The following is a 13,373-nucleotide window of genomic DNA, read 5'->3' on the forward strand; positions in this document are numbered from 1 at the left end:
CAAGAGATTTCGTCAGTAGGTTCACACATAACTTACTAACAACTCGAATATATATATATATATATATATATATATTAGAAAATTCCCACAACAGGTTCATACATGACCTGACAACACTAGAATAATCAAAGAAAAACAAGTTCTTCAAAAATAGGTTCAGACATGACCTGGTAATACTGGAATAAAAGGTTCAACAACAGGTTCATACATGACCTAACGATGCTGGGGAATATCAAAAATAGTTCTGACAGCAAGTTCAGACATGACCTGGCAACATCAGAAAATTCAAAGAGAGTATATCAACAAGTTCATACATAACCTGATGACAACTTAAACATTCTTGACAAAAATCCGGAGATTTCTCACAAGAAAAACATCCGATCAAAATTTTTGGAAAATGTTATCACTAAAAGAGTCAGAATGATAACTTTCTAGGAAGCATCAGGGTCAAAAGGACAAAAACTCTTTGTAGGCGCCAACAACAATTGGACTTATACCATAAACATATATCACGACCAACCTCCAACGGGTTAGTGACAGTTACACATGAACTTCAAGGGTGCTGGTTACGACCAGACTTAAAGATACCATTCACAAATAGATTTGACAGATGTTGGTGACAACCAGACTTTAAATGGATACCAGTTACAACTGGATTTGACAGATGTTGGTGACAACCAGACTTTAAAAGGATACCAATTACCACTGGATTTGACAAATGCTGGTGACAACTAGACTTTAAAATAATATCAGTTACAACTGGATGTGACAGATGCTGGTGACAACCAAACTGTAAAAGGATACCAGTTACAACTGGGTTTGACAGATGCTGGTGACAACCAGACTTTAAAAGGATACCGGTTACAACTGGATTTGATAGATGCTGGTTACAACCAAACTTTAAAAGGATACCAGTTACAACTGGATGTGACAGATGTGCGCCAGTTACAACTGGACTTAACAGACAATGCCAATAACAAAATGGACTTTGCAAACAAGAACGGTGATAACCAGACTTATCATACCATTTACAAATGGATTTTAAGACAGTTTCGGTTACAACTCTGATTCGGAATACCAATTACAATTGGATTTAAAATAGGATACTGGTGACAACCAGATTTTACAGAGCCACCAGTTACAACTGGATTTTAACATTTGAGCGCCAGTTACAACTGGACTTAACAGATAATGCCAATAACCATTGGACTTGCAGACAATGCTGGTTACAACCAGATTTAAAAGAGATACCAGTTACAACTGGGTTTGATCCAAGTTGCTGGTGACAACCAGACTTAACAAAATGACGCTAGTAACAACTGGTCTTAGAGGTCAAGGGATAAAAATCAATAACGAGACCTGCGATTATGCAAATGAGCATGAAGCACTTCGGGCTATGCGTGATTTGGATTTTGCTTATGTGCATGATAACACTGAAATTTATCGTATTTTCGACTCTGATTTCACATGCATTCTAGTTGTTTTATTGTTATTTTATTGTGTTATTACTATGTTTTTCTTTGTTTTCAGGTTTTTACTTTAATCGGAGCCCCGATCGAGAAAAGGAGCGAAAAAGAGCTAAAACCCCTAAAAATCAACATTTTGTACTTGTGGCTTCCACCATGGTTGGCGCCATAGACCCTGCCATGACATGTCCAAGCTCAACCTCCCTCAACTGCCACGTTCCCCACTACTTCCACTAAGGCGCCTCAGATTGGCCTTGTGGCTGGCGCCATGGCCTTGTGACGGGCGCCACTAGAGGAAATTTTTTCCCTCCCATTTTCAAGTTGAAGGGCATCCTTGTCATTTCCATCTTTTTAATTACTTATAAATAGAAACTCGAAATCACTTTTTCAATCATCCAAACTTAGAGCAGAGGCAGAGTCAGAGCAACTTTGTTTCACTTAGGCATATATTCAGTATTTTAAAGTAGTAATCGCTTCGCATTGGAGTGTTACCACAATTGTGTAATCGAGTCTGTGATCGAGTCTGTAATCAAGTTTGGAGCACTTTGGAAGGAAGTTAATCCTGCCGCCATTTTCATTTCTGCTTTGCAATTTACTCGACCCTCCGATTGGAGCAGGTTTTTATTACTTGTCTTTATCTTATTTATTTTCCCGCACTCGCTTTACTTTATTCATTTCCTCGCACTCGCTTTACTTTGTTTATTCCTCACACTCGCTTTAAATTATTTATTTCCTCGCACTCGCTTTACTTTGTTTATTTCCTCGCACTCGCTTTAAATTATTTATTTCCTCGCACTCGCTTTACTTTGTTTATTTCCTCGCACTCGCTATAAATTATTTATTTCCTCGCACTCACACTACTTTTATTTACTTTCCGCACTCGCACTTCTTTTATTTAAATTAATGCACTTTTACTTTACCATGTCTAACTAAATTTATAAGGTTAGAATGTAAGGATCGTAATTGAACCGATAATCTGTACAATTGTTCGTAGAAGCACCTTAGGGCTATTTTAACTTTCAACTTAAGTTTTCCCGCACTTTAATTTTCGTTGGGTAAGATCGAAAGTCGTCCAACGTCTATCTAAACTTAATTGTTTTTAACTAATTCAAAAACAGCGAAAGCGCTTTGTTTAGTTCATTAGGAGATTTTAACTTAGGAAGAAAAGAGATTTTAAAACTATTTTCGGACGCGTTTATGAGTTTAGAGTCTAGTTCGTAAGAACCTCTTTTAGTTAAGAAATCCAGGTTATAATACTTTTCGACTTTGTCAAGATACTATATTTCTTAAAAATTGGTTTACTACTCTAACGCAATGCGCGCCTTTTTATAAGTGACAATAAGAGGGTTTGATTAGGGAGTACAACTCGGTTCTGAATATGCGAAAGCGACAGTTCCCGTTAAATTAGTTCTTTTCAAATTAGGAAACATTGCCCATAAGTAGTTCTATTAGCAAGTACTTGGATTATTAATTGATTATGTGAATTACATTCGACTCTGTCTTTATTAATTAAACTTTATTCAATACTTTACTTTTCATTGCACACTCTAAAAACACCTATTTTGATTGCCTTTGATAAACACCATAACAACAGATAACGATAGATTGACACTTGGTCTCTGTGGATTCGACAATCTTTTATATTACTCTGACGTGTTCGTACACTTGTGAAAAGCACCGCATCAAGTTTTTGGCGTTGTTGCCGGGGAGCAATTTCGTCAAATTTCATTTTTCTGTTGTTATATCATTTAGACTTAGGCTATTTCCCGCCGGTCAATGCGAAAAACTCGCAGCACCGGAAGTTTAAGCTTAGTATACCCTCTGGCAGAACCTGAATGTTACGCTCGCGCACGTTTATTCTTTCATAGAATTAAGAGAGCTATGGCTGAAGATCAAAACCAAAGACCTCTTAAAGATTTCGCTCAACCATCAAATGAAGAACCTAGTTCTAGTATAGTAAACCCAACCATCCCAGCTAATAATTTTGAACTTAAACCATCCCTGTTGCAACTAGTGCAACAGAGACAATTCGCAGGTCTCGCTACTGAGAACCCAAACCAACATTTAAAAATATTTCTTCAATTAGCAGACACTTTTAAAACCAATGGAGCTTCTCCTGAGGCAATACGTTTAAGATTATTCTTTTTTTCCCTCAGAGATAAAGCCCTATCATGGTTAGATTCCCTTCCACCCAATTCCATTACGACTTGGGATAACCTTAGAAGAGTTTTTCTTGCTAGATACTTTCCCCCGAGTAAGACCGTCGTTCTTCGAAACCATATAACTAGATTTACCCAAAACCAAGGAGAATCGTTTTTCGAAGCTTGGGAGAGATATAAAGAGTTGTTACGAGCATGCCCTCATCATGGTTTAGAAAATTGGTTAATCATTCAAACCTTCTATAATGGACTTCACTACAACACTAAGATGACCATCGACGCTGCCGCAGGCGGTGCTCTGATGAACAAACCTTATCCTGAAGCTAGTGCCCTCATCGAAGATATGGCTCAAAACCATCAATCATGGGGAGTCGAACGAGCGACAGTTGAGAAGAAGGAAGCCCAAGGAGGAGTGCATGAACTAAGCTCTATAGACATGATGCAAGCTAAAATGGATGCATTAGCCCTTAAGGTCGAGCATATGTACATAAACCCGAATATTGTAGCCGCGGTTTCGACGGATTGTGAGATATGTGGAACCAAAGGACACCAATCTGCAGAATGCAGTCTATTAAACGAAACTCACTCTGAGCAAGTGAACTACACCCAAGGGAACCCATACTCGAATACCTATAACCCTGGATAGAGGAATCACCCGAACTTCTCCTATAAAAACAATAACCCTATCCAAAATAATGCACCTCCGAGACCTAGTTATCAAGCCCCTAGATCAAATCAACCTATGCAACCTGTACCACCAAAGCCGAGCCTTGAGAAAATTATGGAAAATTTTATCACCGCTCAAACCCAACAAAACAAGGAGTTCATGAACTAAAACATTCATGTTAACGAATTGATTACTCAGTTAGGAACCAAGGTTGACCAAATAGTTACTCATACTAAGATGCTTAAAACCCAGATCTCCCAGGTAGCTTTAAACCAAGCCCCTCAGACTACACCTGGAGGACAATTCCCTGGACAACCTCAACAAAATCCAAGAGGACAAGCCAATGCCATTACCCTACGAAGTGGGAACGCTTATGATGAGCCACCAAACCCTAGATTGAGTGAACCCGAAACTTCTAAGGAATGTACCAAACCCACAAACGAAGTAAAGGAACCAGTGGAACCTGAAAACCAGGAAGGTCGAGAAAAAGGAGAAGAACCTAAAGACAAAACTTACGTACCACCCCCGCCATATAAACCACCTATACCATATCCGCAAAGACTCAAACAAACCCAGATCAATAAACAGTATCAAAAATTTATTCAAGTTATAGAAAAACTTCATGTAGAAATCCCTTTCACAGAAGCCATCACCCAAATACCTTCTTATGCAAAGTTTCTCAGAGACATCCTTACCAACAAACGTAGACCTTACGATCCGAAGCCTTTGGAATGTAATGCTATTTCCAAGGACAAATTAGCAAAGAAAGATAAAGATCCTGGAAATTTCTCCATTCCTTGCCTTTTGGGTAATCATGTCATCGAAAAAGCTTTTCTAGACTTAGGAGCTAGTGTGAGCTTAATGTCTTTAGCGGTTTGTGAGAGGTTAAACTTAGGAGAATTACAGCCCACTAAGATGTCACTTCAGTTAGCCGATAGATCTGTTAAATATCCGATAGGCATTTTAGAAGATGTTCTTGTTAGGATAGGTCACTTATTTATCCCTATTGATTTTGTTGTCATGGACATCAAAGAGGACAATGATATACCAATCCTTCTAGGTAGACCATTCTTATCGACTGCAGGAGCCATAATAGATGTCAAGAAAGGATAGTTGACATTTGAGGTAGGTGACGAGAAAATAGAATTTATACTTTCGAAATTTCTTATGGAACCTGTGATGGGAGACGCATGTTATGCCTTAGATATCATTGATGAATGTGTTAGAGAATTAGAACAAGAAGAAATTATAAAAATAATTAAGTTACCATCAACACTCATAAGGGAAGATGATGACTTTAAGAAACCCTACATCGATGATAACCTTTACGAATGCTTATCCCTTACCCCAGATCCTATGCCATGCCCTAAGAAACCAGCCTTAGAACTTAAGGAATTGCCTAAGAACCTGAGATATGAGTTCCTCGACGAAAAGATTAACCATCCAGTTATAGTCAGTGCTACCTTGAGCCAAGAGGAAACGAACCAACTTTTAGACGTCTTACGAAGATATCCCTTAGCCTTAGGATATAATATCTCTGACCTGAAAGGTATAAGCCCATCTGTATGCATGCATCGTATTTCGCTAGAAGAATATTCAAAACCCTCCAGGGAACATCAGAGAAGAATAAACCCTATAATGAGTGATGTTGTTAAAAATGAAGTTCTTAAGTTACTTGAGGCAGGTATAATCTACCAGATCTCGGATAGTAAGTGGGTAAGCCTTGTGCATGTAGTACCTAAAAAGGGAGGCATCACAGTCGTGCAAAACGAAAAAGGCGAACATGTAGCGAAACGTTTAGAAGGAGGATGACGGATGTGTATAGATTATAGAAAATTAAATAAAGCAACTAGGAAGGATCATTTCCCTTTACCATTTATAGACCAAATGTTGGAGCGTCTAGCCAGACACTCTTACTTCTGCTATCTAGATGGATACTCTGGATTCTTCCAAATACCTATCCACCCCGAACATCAAGAAAAAACTACCTTTACATGCCCTTATGGAACTTTTGCCTACAGACGAATGTCATTCGGCCTCTGTAATGCCCCAGCTACTTTCCAACGCTGCATGATGTCAATCTTTGCAGACTACCTAGATGGTATCATGGAAGTGTTTATGGATGATTTCTCGGTTTGCGGATTTGATTTCCACAATTGTCTTGCTAACCTTGAGAGAATCCTAGAGAGATGCGTGGAGGTGAACCTCGTGCTAAACTGGGAAAAGTGTCATTTCATGGTGACCGAAGGAATAGTTTTAGGACATATAGTTTCTGAAAAAGGTATAGAGGTAGATAGAGCTAAAATAAAAGTTATAGAAAACCTAAAACCCCCTAAAACTATCAGAGAAGTCCGAAGCTTTCTTGGACACGCTGGATTCTACCAACGTTTTATTAAGGACTTCTCCAAAATAACCAAACCTTTAACTGGACTTTTAATGAAAGATGCTAAATTCATTTTTGATGAAAAATGTAATGACGCATTTAATCTTTTAAAGCAAGCATTAATCTCTGCACCTATTATGAAACCACCAGATTGGTTGGAACCTTTTGAGATAATGTGTGATGCTAGTGATTATGCAGTTGGAGCTGTTCTAGGACAAAGGAAAGATAAAAAATTACATGCCATTTATTATGCCAGTAGAACCCTAGATGCTGCCCAACTTAACTATGCAACAACTGAAAAAGAATTACTCGTTGTAGTTTTCTCTATAGACAAATTTAGATCTTATCTAGTAAGAGCAAAAATTATAGTTTACACCGATCATGCTGCCATTCGTTACCTATTAAGTAAAAAAGATGCCAAGCCCAGGTTACTCCGATGGATTCTATTACTACAAGAGTTTGATTTAGACATAAGAGATAAAAAAAAAGGCACTGAAAATGTAGTAGCCGATCACCTTTCTAGGCTAGAACATCTAAAACCAGAACTAGTACCCATAAATGATGATTTCGCCAATGATAGACTGATAGCTAGAGTAGAAACCATTGAAGATGATAACCTAAGCCCTCATGAGCATCCCCAAAATTCCTTAGCAATAAGTAACGTACCCTGGTATGCAGACTTCGTTAATTACCTAGCTGCTGATATAGTACCCCCTGATCTTGACTACCACTGCAAGAAGAAATTCTTCCACGATGTGAGAAACTTCTATTGGGACGAACCGCTCCTTTTCAAAAGGGGTAAAGATGGCATTTTTCGCCGTTGCGTTCCAGAAGAAGAGGTAAATAATATTATCAAGCATTGTCATTCTGCACCTTATGGTGGGCATGCGAGCACCTCTAAGACATACGCCAAGATTCTTCAAGCTGGCCTATTTTGGCCTACCATGTGGTGTGATGTCTATGCTTGCATTGTCAAATGTGATAGATGCCAACGCACTGGAAACATTTCAAGGCGTGATGAAATGCCTCTAAGAAACATTCAGGAAGTAGAACTCTTTGACGTATGGGGTATAGATTTCATGGGACCTTTCCCACCATCCTTAGGAAACAGGTATATCTTAGTAGCCGTAGACTATGTGTCTAAGTGGATTGAAGCTATAGCTGCACCTACAAACGACACAAGGGTAGTAATCAAACTATTTAAAAACTATATATTCCCTAGATTTGGAACACCACGTTTAGTCATAAGCGATGGAGGATCACACTTTATATCGAGAATATTTGACAAACTTTTAAGAAAATATGGAGTTAGGCATAGAGTAGCAACACCGTACCATCCACAGACTAGTGTCCAATAGGGAGATAAAACAAATCCTAGAGAAAAGTGTTTCTATTTCTAGGAAAGACTGGTCTCAGAAGCTTCAAGAAGCATTATGGGCCTATAGAACCGCTTTCAAAACCCCTATAGGAACTACTCCTTATCAACTAGTCTATGGAAAATCCTGTCACTTACCTTTCGAATTAGAGCATACGGCCTATTGGGCCATTAAAACTTTGAATTTAGACTACCTAGCCGCTGGAGAAAAGCGTACCCTAGACATTCATAAACTAGAAGAACTTAGACAATCTGCCTACGAGAAAGCAAAAATATACAAAGAAAGAACAAAAGCCTATCACGACAAAAGAATAGTAAAGAAAAACTTCAATGTAGGCGATCCTGTTCTCCTTTTCAACTCTAGGTTACGACTCTTCCCGCAAAAGCTACGTTCAAGATGGACTGGTCCTTTCGAAGTATCCAAGATTCTGAGATCCGGAGCCGTAGAAATGAAGAACGAAACCTGTAGTCCATTCATTGTAAATGGACAAAGATTGAAGCTCTACGAAGGAGGAGACATTCCAGCATACTACTCAAGCCACACCCTGATTGATCCACCAATCCCTACTACTACAGGTGTATAAATTCTAATCGTCAAGCTAATGACGTTAAACAAGCGTTGCGTGGGAGGCAACCCATGGTTTTTCTTTCATTTTACTTTTTCGCATTTATTTTATTTTATTTTATTTTATCATATTTTGCATCGAGACTAAAAATTTGAATGGTTTGTATTTTCAGGATCACTTTCTTAACTTTTACAGGATGCAGGATTTCGATGATATGCATGTGGCCTATAGAGATAATGCTCAGAGAGAGCGTTACATCGCTTTGTATCAGCGCCCTATGGCACCCACACATTATCCTGATCAGCACTGTATGGAGGCACTGGGCATTGAGCCGAGTATCCGATTCCTTAGCCACCAGCTTCACTGGGACGACTTTGCCGACGACTTGAGTAACACCTACAGGAACCTGACATTGGAGTTCCTGAGTTCATTCGACTATGACCCATACTCTGGACCAGATGGGTATGCTGCTTTCAAGCTCTTTGGAGTTGAGTACTCTTTCAGCCAGAAAGAGTTCGGCGACCTACTGGGCTTCCAGACCACTCCTGATGCTATCCCAGAGACACCTATGGGATATTTTCTGGGTAAGGAGGTGGAGAAGTTTTGGAGTGATATATCAGGTGGCGGAAGCCAGGATCCATCTATGCAGCTATCTCATGTTATACATAACCCCGCCTTTAGATACTTTCAAATGATATTGGCACATTCCTTCCTGGGAAGACCGGATGCAGAGACAGTAATGAGTGAAGAGGAGATCTTCCTACTATTTTGTGCATCCCAATCTTGCCCAGTAGCATGTGGAAACTTTTTGTTATATAGTCTCAGCGGTGTCTCCAGATCTACCGAAGGAGTCATCCATGTGGGCGGGATCATCACGCAGATTGTTGTCGCATTAGGTCTGTCTCGCAAGCTATCACATCTCCGGATCTACTGTGGGTACACTACCATGGACATCGACTTCTGTTTGACCAGAGGGTTGATGAGGAGAGCCTCTTTCCACCCATGTCAGTTCCGATTGCTGGTCGACAGCGAGGCTATCCATTATTTCACACTGCCGGATCCTATGATGACCAGTGTGCATGATCCAGTGAATTGGAGTTATGCTCTAGAGGGTCAGGGAGAGACCGTCGAGGAGCCGAGATCACCACCCATTGCTGAGTACACGCCTACACCGCCTTCTCCCGGGATCACTGTTTTCTCTAATAATCTTTCATTGCAAACCCCCGACATCCGCACCCAGATTGCTGAGTGTCGTAGAGAGATCGCAGAGCTTAGACAGGAGGTGGCTGACCTCAGTTTACAGATGGGAGTGTCTAATCTCACCCACGCTACCGAAGCCGGTTGTTTATATCAGGAGATCGCAGAGCTCAGGCAGGAGGTAGCCATGCTCCGTGGATCCACTCAGGAAGACGACATCCCTACTATATGATCTCACCATTTCATCTTATTTTATCTTTTTTTTTATATTTCTCGCATTTACATAACTCATTTTATATTATTGCATTTTGGAATATTATATAAACTATGTCTATACATTGATATTATGTTTGTTTTATTTACAATTTTTTATTTTTTTATTTTAGTTGTTTATTTATTTATTAGTCTAATATTTAATTTTTGTTTTATTTTTTTTATTTTATTTACTTCTATAATAAAAAATTATGCAAGTCAATGATACTAGGAAAATCACAAGACAAATGCTATCAGGACCCCTCAAAGCCAAAAGACAAGAGAAGCCTAAGCCAAAGGACCAAAATCTGGCCCAGCCAGATTTTTCCTTGTGGCGCCCGCCATAGACCCTGTGGCGCCCGCCCTAGCGTCTATAAAAGGTCGGGGCAGAACCCTTTTCTTCACCATTTTCACACCTTACAACCTTCCAAACCCGTTTTTCCACCTTGCAAAAACGTCCTTGAACCCACAAAAAGCTCACATCTTTCTAATCACCACACCGTACAAATCATTTTTCCGATTTCCATTTTCATTTTCATCCGTCGGATTTCGTAAAAATCCAACCTTTTCACATTCCACTTCATCTTCTTCGTCACTTTTCAAGAGCTACACAAATGGAGTTTAATGGATTCATTCTTCGAGGAGGGAAACCGGGGGATAGACAAAGAAAAATCATCGAATGGTTGCAAAATTGGGAGATCCTCCCGACAAGGTATGTTGACGAAAACTGTCTCTACACTTTAGGTATATATCATAGCATATTTCATTTATTAGACAACTTAGGTTTGCATAATTTCTTTTCCAACAAAGAACCTACCTATGAGCGATTGACAATCGAATTCTTGAGTTCTTTAATCTATATTGTCAATCCTAACACTGATAGCACAGTTGGTACTGTCAAATTTAGAATGTTTGTTGTTGAATATGAATTCAGTACCGACGAACTAGCAGGCTTGTTAGGAATCCCTCATGGGGACGGTGCTATTTGTGAGGCCCCTTTGGATTCGGAGTGGTCAGTTGAGGTGTTTTCCTTCTGGGAGCGATTATCAAACACTTCCATAAACTCTTTTGAAGGAGTTCTTGCCTCAACTATCCATAACCCGGCCATCAGAGTTTTTAGATATCTGTTGGCATGCACTATTTTTGGCCGGGAGAATCCAAATAAGGTTGATGCTAGAGAGCTTCTATTTTTGCAAGGAAGCCTCACAAATAGACGAATTAATTTGGTCCCGTTCATGCTTGCTCATATGACTTTAACTTTAAATAAAGCGGGACCGATTTCTTTTGGTGGATTAATTACGTCTATGGCTCGGGCGCTTAACCTGGACAATGAGATGACTACCCTAGACCCCTTACCTCCTCGCACAATTAACCTAAAATTTCTGAGAGACATGAAATTGTGTCGTTTGAGGAGAGAATGAGGCTATATTCTTATGGTTCATGGTGTAGCCATCCCATCTGTTGTTCTACCTTGCACTAGACGTACAAATATACGAGATGAAAGGAATTGGACCTACGCTTTATATGCTCCACCTGTTTTAGGTCCTCTTCCTCCTAACATTCCTGATGAGGCGGGACATGACACTGATGATGAATATGATCGGAGAGAGAGATCTCCCATACCCCATGTGTCCCCCCCATCATCCTTTACCACCACACACCGCACCATCTTCTTCTTCTTCTGCAGGTACCACTCCTGGCTTTTATATTGCGGAGGAGATGTGGCGTGACCACATGGCTAGAGAGAAAAGGCGTGACAATCTACTCTCTACCATCCAACAACAACTGGCGAATAACATGAGCTTCATGCAAGAATCGCAGCGGAGGACAGACAGGTCCTACGACACTGTTCTACAGTCTCTACAAACTATCACAAATACACAAGCCCGCCAGCAACACTACCACCAGTGACACATGGCAGTCATTGAAGCCACTCAAGGTTCCATTTTGGGTAACCTTCGAGAGGTAAGGACCGCTTAGGATGCCCTGCAGGCGAGGATGGATCAGAGAGATCGTCGTCGTACCCGATCTCGTCGTCCACCTCAGGACGGCGAAAGCACCAGTGGTCAGCAATAGGTTATCAGGTAACTCTTCCCTTATCTTATTTCGAAACATTGGGGATAATGCTCGATTTAAGTGTGGGAGGAGACTCTATCGTCTTTCCTTTATTACCTTTCTCGTCTTTTCCTTTATCGCTTTTCTTTGCTGTTTTTAGATAGCTTGTTTATTTTTATTTTCCTTTTAGTTGTTAATTTTGCTTTTTAGTATAATGCATGAGTCTGACGAGTCACCAAATAAAGTATATCTTTAGTACAATCTAATCTCCCCATACCTTTAGCCCCACCAAAAAAAATTTGCAAAAGAAAACAGTGTTATTCCGAAAGTTTTCAGGTTGTAAAGACATGTTTTGAGTAAGGATGCGGTGACTTGGGAGAACTTTGCGAAACATCAGTATTATTTTCGCACCATAGACTTCGTAAATATAGGAACCACTCCCGAAATCCCATATACCATGGCCTTAATCATCATTTCCATATAAGTCCTCAGTAGTTTATCTCAGCAGTCAGCTTCGGCCTACGCATCCTCTACGTAGGGGACCGATGCAAATAAGTGAATGATCCAGCGAAACAAAAAAATAAAAGAAAGCAAAAAGGCAACTCCGGTATAGGTGACCCTCACAAAGTCATTTAAACCAAAGAATTGTAAAAATTTGCTACAAAAAGAAAAAGAAAAAGAAAAACTTACCCACTGTTAGTTGGTTAGAGGTATCTGGCACAGAACTCGGTAAGGCGGATTACGATCCGATCCCCCACAACTACAGTTGGGTCCAATAAAAGGGTTTACACATATTTATGTGCCAGAAACCCCATACTCAAATCATAATCACTAATAGGCCACTCTACTATGAAGCATGTACGGATAACGGGCTTAATGTGATTGCGCCTGAATGAAAAGAACACAAAAAGAGATGAAGAGGCAAGCCTAGGTATTGTGGGATAATATGGGTTGGTTAATATAAGAATGAAGTTTATGTCCGTATTTGCGGATTAGTGTCATCATGATACCCTTAGTTCACTCAGTTAGTACCTATCACTGCATCCAGACTTGAACTTAGAATTTTTACCTGAAAAACTCGTTTACACCAATTTTTCTTTTATGAGCTTTTTAATGTTTTGCTTGAGGACAAGCAAAGGTTTAAGTGTGGGAGAGTTTGATAACACTGAAAATTATCGTATTTTCGATTCCGATTTCACATGCATTCTAGTTGTTTTATTGTTATTTTGTTGTGTTATTATTATGTTTTTCTT

At 39.7% G+C, this 13,373-nt stretch overlaps 1 non-coding gene across 1 annotated transcript; it reads right to left on the minus strand.

Annotated features, from left to right (window-relative positions):
• Nucleotides 1-3,731: 3,731 nt before the first annotated feature.
• On the minus strand, nt 3,732-3,838 carry LOC127109767 (small nucleolar RNA R71). Its single transcript, XR_007797020.1, has one exon. It is a non-coding gene; the product is annotated as a small nucleolar RNA R71 (small nucleolar RNA).
• Between the last annotated feature and the right edge of the window lie 9,535 nt (nt 3,839-13,373).

The sequence above is a fragment of the Lathyrus oleraceus genome, chromosome 7 (genome assembly GCF_024323335.1).
Source record: "Lathyrus oleraceus cultivar Zhongwan6 chromosome 7, CAAS_Psat_ZW6_1.0, whole genome shotgun sequence".
Classification (NCBI taxonomy): Eukaryota; Viridiplantae; Streptophyta; class Magnoliopsida; order Fabales; family Fabaceae; genus Lathyrus; species Lathyrus oleraceus.